The sequence below is a fragment of the Wyeomyia smithii genome, chromosome 3 (assembly GCF_029784165.1).
Source record: "Wyeomyia smithii strain HCP4-BCI-WySm-NY-G18 chromosome 3, ASM2978416v1, whole genome shotgun sequence".
In the NCBI taxonomy this organism is placed as follows: Eukaryota; Metazoa; Arthropoda; class Insecta; order Diptera; family Culicidae; genus Wyeomyia; species Wyeomyia smithii.
Window position 1 is genome coordinate 114,112,037 of NC_073696.1, and position 10,082 is coordinate 114,122,118.

At 38.4% G+C, this 10,082-nt stretch overlaps 1 protein-coding gene across 1 annotated transcript in view; it reads right to left on the reverse strand.

Annotated features, from left to right (window-relative positions):
• Nucleotides 1-6,943, reverse strand: part of LOC129729510 (serine/threonine-protein kinase meng-po) — a 64,125-nt gene extending 57,182 nt beyond the window's left edge. The window contains exon 1 of the mRNA XM_055688133.1: nt 5,959-6,943. The gene's annotated coding sequence lies outside the window, so the exon portion shown is untranslated. The remainder of the gene's footprint in view (nt 1-5,958) is intronic.
• Between the last annotated feature and the right edge of the window lie 3,139 nt (nt 6,944-10,082).

The window sequence follows — 10,082 nt, forward strand, 5'->3', positions numbered from 1 at the left end:
ACTGTGGACTGGAGGTAGAAATACCCAAGGTAGAATCGAAAGCTGCCGAATCTATTTCTGGCTTAAAAGGAAACGTTTCTTTTGTGTTATTTTAATGATATATGTCTAGGTTTGTATGTGCTATCTACGCACTTTCATTTTTGACGTGATTTATGAATTCTATATAAACGGTTGCGTTCTAGTGGGATGGAGCCTGACTATGCTTTGCTGGGTTTTCACACGTCATTAGATGGTGTAAGGAAATTTCAAGTCAAAATGTATATGAATTGGAACAATGATGAATTTAAAATTAACATTGTGGGTGTGAAATGTGATGCTTTTGAGGTGCATGTTTGCATGCAAGACAAACAACACACAATGCGCTTTTCCAAACATATATGCGTTTCCACAAGCTTTTTAACTTAAATGCTATGTACTCTAACCCGAATATGTGAATGTGAACAAAATAACATTGGTAACATAACTTCAATTGTTGAACCTTTTTCCTCACATCATGCGTTTGGCAATGTTTTGTCATTATGTAAATTCATTATGTACAGATTTGATTGTTCAAATTTTAGTATCCGAAATATGTATAAAATACCCTAATTTATTTCATAGAGGAGGGATTTATACTAGATATCGGATTAAAATAATCTAAAGACTGGATACTGTTTCAAGAATTGTGCTTCAACAGACAATATTGAGCATTTATCTCATCCTTGTGTTTTGTCTGCCTGAAGGGCATTGCACAGAAGTGCCACAGCGACAGAAATGTTTGTCTTCTGAGGCTGGCCCCGATTGTTTTACACAAATTACAAGATTGTCAAACTTATTGTTGGAGTTGAGCTAGTTTGTGCTCCAATTCGGAACTACATGGTTGATGAACCCAGTGATTGGTATTGGTACTCCATATCTGGTATGAAGTTGAGAGGAAACTTCCGAATAAGTTGAGCCTCGATGAAGGAAGAGCTCCACAAAAACAAAGCAGATGCGCTGAGCTCTCTGATTCAGTGTTGCAAAAGCGGTAATTGTGGGTTGACACTTTGTCGATTTTTTATAAATGAAATAGATCAGGGCAGTGTCTAGTGAGGAGTCCCGTGATGATGCGTAGTTCGCTAGCAGTTAAACTAAATTGCCGGTAACCGCAAGGTTGGGGAAGATAAACGGTTTAGCCTGTCTGCAAATCTGCGCATATTGCCAATGAGATTCTATAACTGGCTTTTCCCGTGTACTTAGTTCGCCTTTAATGTGGAGATACCCAGGAACGGTTCAGGCCATTTTTCATTTTCTTCGATTTCGCAGTGACAGGGTACTCAAGGTAGCATAACTTTATTTAGGCGGAAAAGTTTCCTAAGTGTTGCAATGCATTCCCAGACTATTCTGGAAAAACAGATGGCAGACCAGATTCCGACTTTGGCATGACTGGCGCTTAAGACATATCGAAGACAACACATGTATCTTGCGTATACCCCTGCTCGAAAGACGGTTAGCCACTTACCCAAAGAGATAGTGGCATTTACACCTGGACCGTAGATCCCTGATCCAGTATGGGATCTGATGTTTAAACCATCAGTGTAGGAACGGATGGTAGACTCGACCCTCCGTTGTTCCACTTTCTGTGGATCTGTGGATCTGTGTCAATCACTTTGTATAGAACGATCAAGCTTCCATCTGCAGTCAGATTGAACTCTCTTAGGATGCTAAGATGACCCATTAGGTCACCTTCGAGCATCACTGTATTTTTTTGCAGACTAAGTGCGCCAAACAATGCTTCCTTCTTTACATGGAGATGTAGAGGCAGTAAGCTGAACATGGTTTCCATGATGGCAGTCGGGGTTGTGCGCAGGGCACTGATAACTGAAATACAGACCAGTCGTTAAAGTTTGGTAAGTTTTACCTGAGCTGCCGTTTCTCCAAACGATAAGCACCACGTCATCAGCATACCGAACAACTTCATAGCCTAGCTGTGATAGCTCGGTTAGGAGAACGTCTACCACCAGTGACCACAACAGTGATGAGAGAACACCCTCTTGAGAACACCTTTTCACTGCCTTTATTGTAACAGACGTATCTTCCAACGCAGTTGTGATCTTGCGCTCGAAAGTATTGCTTGTATCTAGCACATTGTAGTATTGCCGACTACTTTGTTTTGTAGAGCCGTAGAAATTGATGCAAAAGACGTGTTATCGAAAGCTCCCTCTATATTAAAAAAAATATTTAAAGTCGGATTATTTATAATATTTAAACTTCCAGGGAATGAACATATGAATTATGTTTGGACATATTTACTTTATTCAATTTCTTTTCACGCTGAAAGCCCGTACCTTTTTCCTAAGACCCCTCAATACAATTTGTATAAAGGTGAAGCAGACCTCTTTTGTCCCTTTCATCCATTGTTTCTTTAACTCCAACTCGTTCTTGAACATCTTGGACGATTTTCGAACTTTGACCTTCATTATGGCTCGAAATCTTTCCACCGGACGAATCTTTAGTGAATTTGAGTGGTTGGCGGTTTTTGGTACAAAAACAACGATCGCGCGTAATGGCATGATGTCAGGTCCGGCCAAAATAATGTCTCGCCTCCGTGGGACCGCTGGAAGGGCAACAGACGCTCCTGTAGGCACTCGGTGCAGTAAATTTAGCTGTTGATGGTACCCGTTGTGACGTACGGTTTACTTCGTTTACCGCATTGGCATATAGCCTGCCAATGCGGTAAACGAAGAAATTATCCACTTTCTTCTTCCACATGACTTCCGGAACAATAAAACCGTGATTTGGCAACGTAAAATTCCAGCCTTGATGTAGGTTTCGTCATTCATAACCATACACATCGGTTTCGTTAACCACTCTCAACACACGAAGCCCAGCTCGTTTCATGATTTGCTGAACGAACCAGGCGAAACACTTTGCCTTCAGAGCCGCGTCACGAATTTAAAGGTTCGGATTACGCTTGAAATAATCCATAATGATATTATATTAAAATTACAGGAGTTTGATTAAATCAATATCTTCCATAAATTTACGTAATTGATTTTCAGGTTGTTTATTGTTTCCAAATACTGTGTTTACATGTCCTAGAATTTTGTAGGATTTTCTATGTCTAGCTAGAGGTGTACAATCAGTAATAAAGATATCAGGATTGTAACAAATCTCGATATTTTGTTACGAACTTTTTGTATCAACTTGTGTTCTAAACTTGGTCTCGTTAATAGTTAAAATATCAAAATTCCTATCAAAATTTCTTACTGATTATTACAAATTATAGCAAGTTTTGTAAGGTTTTTGGCAGAAAAAGATCAGAATTTGTTAGAGTATACGAATATTTTGTTTATTGAATAACAAATTTTGTTATAAATATGCTTTAAAAAAAACACTATTTTCAACATTCAAGTTTGATATAATTCTGTACTTTTTATCATTCTGGCATATCGAGAATATTACAGGCTTTGTTATTTCTATCATGTTCAGATATATTTGTGATAGCCGTTTGTTATAATCGTTTGATCGGGTATCAGTGTCAATCTTTCGCTACATTTTGTACACTGAGGAGCGTTACTGTGAGACAATAAGAGGTACTCGTGCGTAAGCCGGCTATGCCCGATTCTAACTCTAGTTAGAGCTCTTTGCTTTTATGTATTTGTTTGGTCTTTCTATTTGCACACACTATTCTTTATTTTGTTCAGTTGTGTACCCGGGTTAAGTGTGCTCCAGTCTAATTGCCATGCTTCCCATATCTTTCGTCTTATCATTTTATTTGCATCAACTTTTGGAAGTTTCTCGTATATGATGTCTGAAGTTCTGCCCTTATTTGCCAACGAATCCGCTGCTTATGGTTCATCTTTAAAAGCCGACACGGCCATTCCAAACACTGCTTCAACAAAAGCAGTCTTCTGAAAAACATTGCCAATAGCATTATAAATCATCACGACGATACCAACACCAGTTGGCGCACAACATTGATGTGGTTTCGCACCATCCAGTTTTTGTGTGTTATGTTTCCGTATTGCCTATTCAGGCAGTATAAAAGAGCAAAATTAGAATTTTAAAAATTATTTTAAAGGTGATATACAAAAACTCACCAGAAATCGTTCAAAAATTTTTATAATCGGCGATTTGAACGCTAAACATCGATCATGGAATAATTCTCAAAGTAATTCCAATGGCCCCGGAACCGCCAGAAAGTTACTTAGTCTAAATCGTAATGAACTACGGATAATCACGGGACTCCTTACCGGACACTGTCCCGCTTTTTATCATTTAAAGAAAATCGGTGTAGTGTTGAACGACACCTGCCGATTCTGCAAATCTGAACCAGAGAGTTCAGAGCATTTGCTTTGCTCTTGCGAAGCTCTTGCTTCCTCTAGGTACAACTTCTTAGGAAGTTACCTTTTAACTCCATACCAAGTATGAAGCTCTAATCCCAAGCAGGTCATTAGTTTCATCAACTATGTTGTACCTAATTGGGGTACAGGTTTACAACAAAACAGTTCTACTCCATCAATGAGTACGAGCAATCCGTAACCTGTGCACAGCAATCGGGACCAGCCACAAAAGACAATCAGTAAGACTGTCGCAGTGGCATTTTCAGTACCCAGTGCCCTTCAGGCATACATTAGTTGAAACAAAATAAATTCCAATGGCAAAATTTTATTCAAAGATTGTTCCTCAGGATACTATTCAATTTTGTCTCCAAATAGTCCTGAATAGACATGTTTCTCTTCTGTAAGTGTATCAACAATCGATTTGGTACTAACAGATCAAAGTCATATATGTAGTGAATTGATCACACATGCTGATTTTGATTCTGACCATCTTCCAATAACTTTTTCTATATCACATGAGTCAGTATTTAATTATAACAAGGCTAATTGGGAAAGATGCAAAACTCATATTGAGAGAAATTTCAATAATGAGCTTGATTTGCAAAACGAAATTAATATTGATTCCGCTTTGGAAGCATTGAAATGTGCAATTGTTGATGCCAGGAATTATTCTGTTCCAAAGGCTCAAGTGAAATTTGATTCACCAATAATTGACGAAAATTTCGTTTGAAAAATGTCCGCAGACGTCAATATCAACGTTCTCGTGACCCTGTTTTTAAAACTATTTATAAAGATTTACAGAAAGAGATTAAACATAGATTTACTCTTCTGAGAAATCAAAATTTTGAGACTAAAGTTGAAAAATTGAAACCATATTCAAAACCCTTTTGGAAGCTGTCGAAGATTCTTAAGAAACCTTTAAAGCCTATTCCAGTTTTAAAAGATGGTGAACGTTTTCTTGTATCCAATGAACGTTTTCTTGTATCCAATCAACAATGAGATTGTGTTGTGGATTCGCGCGCTATCTCGATTACACCCAGCAGGTTAATTGAACATAATAGTTTTAACATGTTCGCGTCTTATCTAATGACTACATTATGTAATAGTGTAAGTCAAATGTGTGTCGCATGACGGCCTTGTGCTCAAAGACTTCGTCCGCAAAATTTTCACTTTCCCAATAGACCTAACCGCTCTTAATAGCAACTGGTAAAAGTTATTGTTTCTACAAAGGAAAAATTGTCATAATTATTCCATTTTCAGCCATGACTCGATTGTGTGTACTACTCAGTATTGTTCTTAAATAATATTCAATGGTTTAAGGTACAAAACCTTTCTTGATTCATTAGTTCTATCAGAATTCCCAAACCGCATTTTTATATCTTCCCTTTGTTCTATCCTTGTTAAATCCGGTATTGAAAAGATACTGATACTTTAGTCGTAAGAAGAGACTACGCAGTTGCAAATACCCCAGAAAAGCAAATCATTCGCGAAAAGTGTGAATATAGGGCAATTTTTCAAATCGAACTGAGTGTGAACATCAATATGTACTTAATAACTTTGGAAAACTGCTATAACATCATATTCGAAGCGATAAAAAGTAACCATAAACGAAGTGTGAAAAATCAACTATAGGAAAACATACAGCAGAACATACCTATGGCAAAAATATATCCCGTAGAGATTCGCGTTTTTCACGTTTTGAAGGCCTTCCTATATAGGAGTTGAGTGCAGCACGCATATATTGTACATTTAAACTGTGGTTGCACAAACTATTATTACTGGACACAGTTGAGCACATATATTCCTACTGTTGAGCTTTCACCTTTGCAAAACCACTCTATTCCATCACATTGCTAATCTTATTAAAGAGAAACTCAAATCCAATTCACACATTCAGCTGCTGGTTTCAATTCTTCGCCAGTGGTTGCGTATGAACAGTATTTATTCTTCGTTTTTCACATTTACCGACGCAATGTTACCACCAACAATAAAAATCACTTACAACATTGCGCTATCGAAAAAACGAGCATTATTTCCCACTGACAATCCACCGAAAAGCTTTGTGGTGTTTTGATTAGCTTTTTATGAGTTACATTTTCGGGCTCTTTGCTCCTATCAAATTCGCATAACTTATCCTCACTGCCTTCTCATGACGAGTTAATTTCCTCTCCAGTCTACTTGGTCGTTGTGATATATGCGAAACTGTAGTTTGCAAAAACAATAAATTACAGTCTACCAAACTCGCAAAAAGCACTTCTTCTAATGACTTTCAATTTCGGTTGCTGATGACTATTAATAAATTATTTCTTGGCGGGAGCGTTAATTCGGCCCATTGAGGCAGCGTCACTGTTAATCGAGCTTCTCTGCTAAGTACGGCATGGTTGATAAACATCATTGATGAAGAGCTGCTAAGCCACAGTTTACGCGACGAAAGATATTATGAAATTTTGAAAAAAGCATCTGATGCATAGCCGTTCTGATTCAGAAGTGTTACCTATTCACAATAACAAACTCAGGGAAACTGAAACGAAAAACCGAAATTCAGCAAAAAGCCAAAGGCGTTCGATCTCGGCGATAGTTCAACTGAAACTGGTGCGACGAAACCGTGCAAACAACAGCTGCTGTGCTGTGATTCTGTTGCCTTTTTCGCGTCGGACAGATCCTGTATATACAGAGCGAAGTACATAGGAATGACAATCCTCCAGAATGAAGAGCAGAAACGAAACAGTGCAAGGCATGAATTGGAAGCGTAATTTTCACTCTCTTCGTTAGTCAAGCTCCACCACCGCGAGTGAAAGCATTGTTGAATTGATGTTGAATGTTGAAGGATTAACGAATTTGTATATTTTACACAAAAACCTATAATTTTCTAATATAATACTTTACGTAAGTTATGTAAGGAATAGCAACTTGAAGTATAATCTTGTAATCCACAAAAAATATGGTTAGAATTTCAAGTCACAATCGTAACAGAACTGGTTTTGTTTTGGATTCAATACCTTCGATATTCGTCCAACTGTGCGTTTTGTTGTCTTCGTGTGCTCCCAATTTTCCACGTCGGGAAGCGCTCTCTTGCGAATCGCCTGCCTGTTGTTCCATGTTCGTGGAAAAGTTAAACCACGCCGGCAATCTCGATCGGTTCGGTTCTCGTGTCGTTTTTATACTCAACTCAGTTGCGTCCAATTACGTTGCTAAGTGTTAGCACAGACATTTTGGCACGGTTGTCATGCAGTCAATGTGATCAAATAATGACACAGTAATGCATTCAGTCATTTTTTTCTAAGAAACGAGCGGAATTCTTTTTTATTTTCAGCCCTATAAAAACGGATGATATGACGACGGACAACTGATTATAATCATGGGAACACTGTAGAAAAATGAACGAAAATACAGGTTAATCATTCACCTATTTTTTTCTATTGAAAATTAAATTTACCATTTACCAATCTAATTTGTAACCTGTCTTCACAAATAACCATGCGTTTCCATTGGACCACATACAATATGTACGCTGTGTAAAAAAACGTCGGGTATATGTTTTTGAGCATAGCGTAGCGTAAGCACGGTGTATTTCGTACTCTATCACTTCCACTCGGATTGCTTGAGGTACAATATTTGAAAGTAACATTTGAACCAATCCACGTTGAAGTAGGCCTGACAGTCATCATTGCTGGCCACGCCCATCTTTACCGTAGCTTGGGGGTATTAGAAAGGATATTGATGATGTGGTACTTACTTAATAGAAGGCCACCGATCGGTGACACTCCTGTAAGTATCGGACGGACTCTTTTGCAATTTAACGACAGCTATATGTTTTTGAGACACAGTAATAATAATTCAAGCTTCCCAGCTGGTTTCGAGGTACGATTGCGGCCTAACAAACCAGTCGTCGTAGGTTCGAATCTCGACTCGGGAGAGACTGTTAGTGTCAGTAGGATCGTAGCGCTAGCCCCGCAATTGTCCTGTACACTTAACAGTTGGCTGCGAAGTCTGTGTATAATAAACAGAAGGCCGAGTTCCGAATCGGAATTTAGCACCAAGGCTTTGCTTTTTCTTTAATAATAATTCAATAAAAAAAAAAGAAAGATAACTTTTTTTGCGATAAACATATCACTCCACAATACAGTTGAACAAACGAATGTAGTTTGAATCATGTATTACATGATTTCATGTCGTTATAATAGTTTTTCAGATACGCAGATTAGAACGTTGATTATCAAATGGGCTGATGATCGATCTGTTAGTCAGTTGCAAATAAGTAAGTCATGGGATACATACCTCATGTGCCTTCACTTCGTGTACTGACTGTGATTCGTGAGAATAAACCAAGGCGCTTGAGCAAACGTTGAGGTGAGGCTAAAAGCATAGAGAAACGCTTACGTAGATGAACTGGCTAGACATCGCTGTTTGTAATCGCGAAGCTAAACCACAGACAAACAGACGTACAACACCAAAAAAAACGGTCAATTCAAATGCGTATCAGTTATGCGGAATATTCCCGTCGCAGCGGTGGTGGCGCTGATGTGCCTTTTCCTTTGAACTCAGTTGACAGTTTTTGCGCGTATTCCAGTAGGTTTCGCCCAAGTAAGTCGGAACCACAATTTTCTTAGAATTTTGTATGGAGTCTGTTCGGTCTATTAAAGCATGCCCTATGCTCAATAAAATTATGCGCAGAAAAAACTAAGTAGAACGGCAGTGTAGGGGAAAAGGTAGCAACACTCTCAGGTTTTCTTTTATCTCTTCCTAATAAGTGGAACAAGATGCGCATTAGTTCATCCAATCGCAAAATTTCTCGGAGGGGCGCCACTGTATCGTTATCGTGTTGTTGCTCTAGTCAAAATAACCTTGGAAGAAGCTATGCGAAGAGCAGGTTGTTTGTTTATTTCGGGACACTCGTAACGTGTGATAACGAGGTAAGCCGCGAGATTAGAGATAGATTACGACAGCGAACAGAGCTAAGGATAGCTCAGAAAATTGCACTCTTTCAGCTGATATATAAAAATCAGAAAACCGTTTAAAACTTTAGGACCCCATTATGAACATTTTACTATCCCCAGCTGAACGTGTATCGGGTGCTATTCTTTACAGCACTTTTTTACCAGTGTTTGAGATGTCTGTCAGTAGCAGGGGGAATCTATCTGTCAAATATCGTGAAACCGTGACCAGCACATTTGGCAACAAGGCGTCTGTATGTTTTAGTTTTTGTCGTTTTGATCGAAGTAAAATGGAACATTTTCTTTTAACAAAACTCGAGAAATAGCGGAAAACTTTTATTAATAATGCGTTCCGTAGTGAAATTTTGGGACAGCAACAAGTTTTTAACGAAAATTGGTGATGGATTATCGTCACATTGGTAATTTATCAAACGTCATGGACCAACAAACTTCATGGACCAGAGTTGATCTGCGATAACGCACACATATATGAAATTTGACAGCGGTAAATCCCCCCTGGTCAGTAGATCAATCGCCCTGACGGAATTGGCCCTGATGACTCTGTTGATATTGGTTTGGTTCTTACTTGCGAAAGTGAAGGACGGAAAAATTTTTGCCTTTGTTTTCACACATAAATTGACAATTGCATATGAGAGTTCGCGTAGGTGCGAACAGCCTTAAAAATCTCTTTTACTTGTGTCAGGACCAATTAAATCACCTCCTTCCCACACATTGATCTGTCAGTAAGCGAATTTTAGGGGGAATCGGGTTGTTTAGCTATTCACGGATTTCCGATTTTTATATATCATCTGAAAGAGTTTAATTTTCTGAGTAAAACGTGATT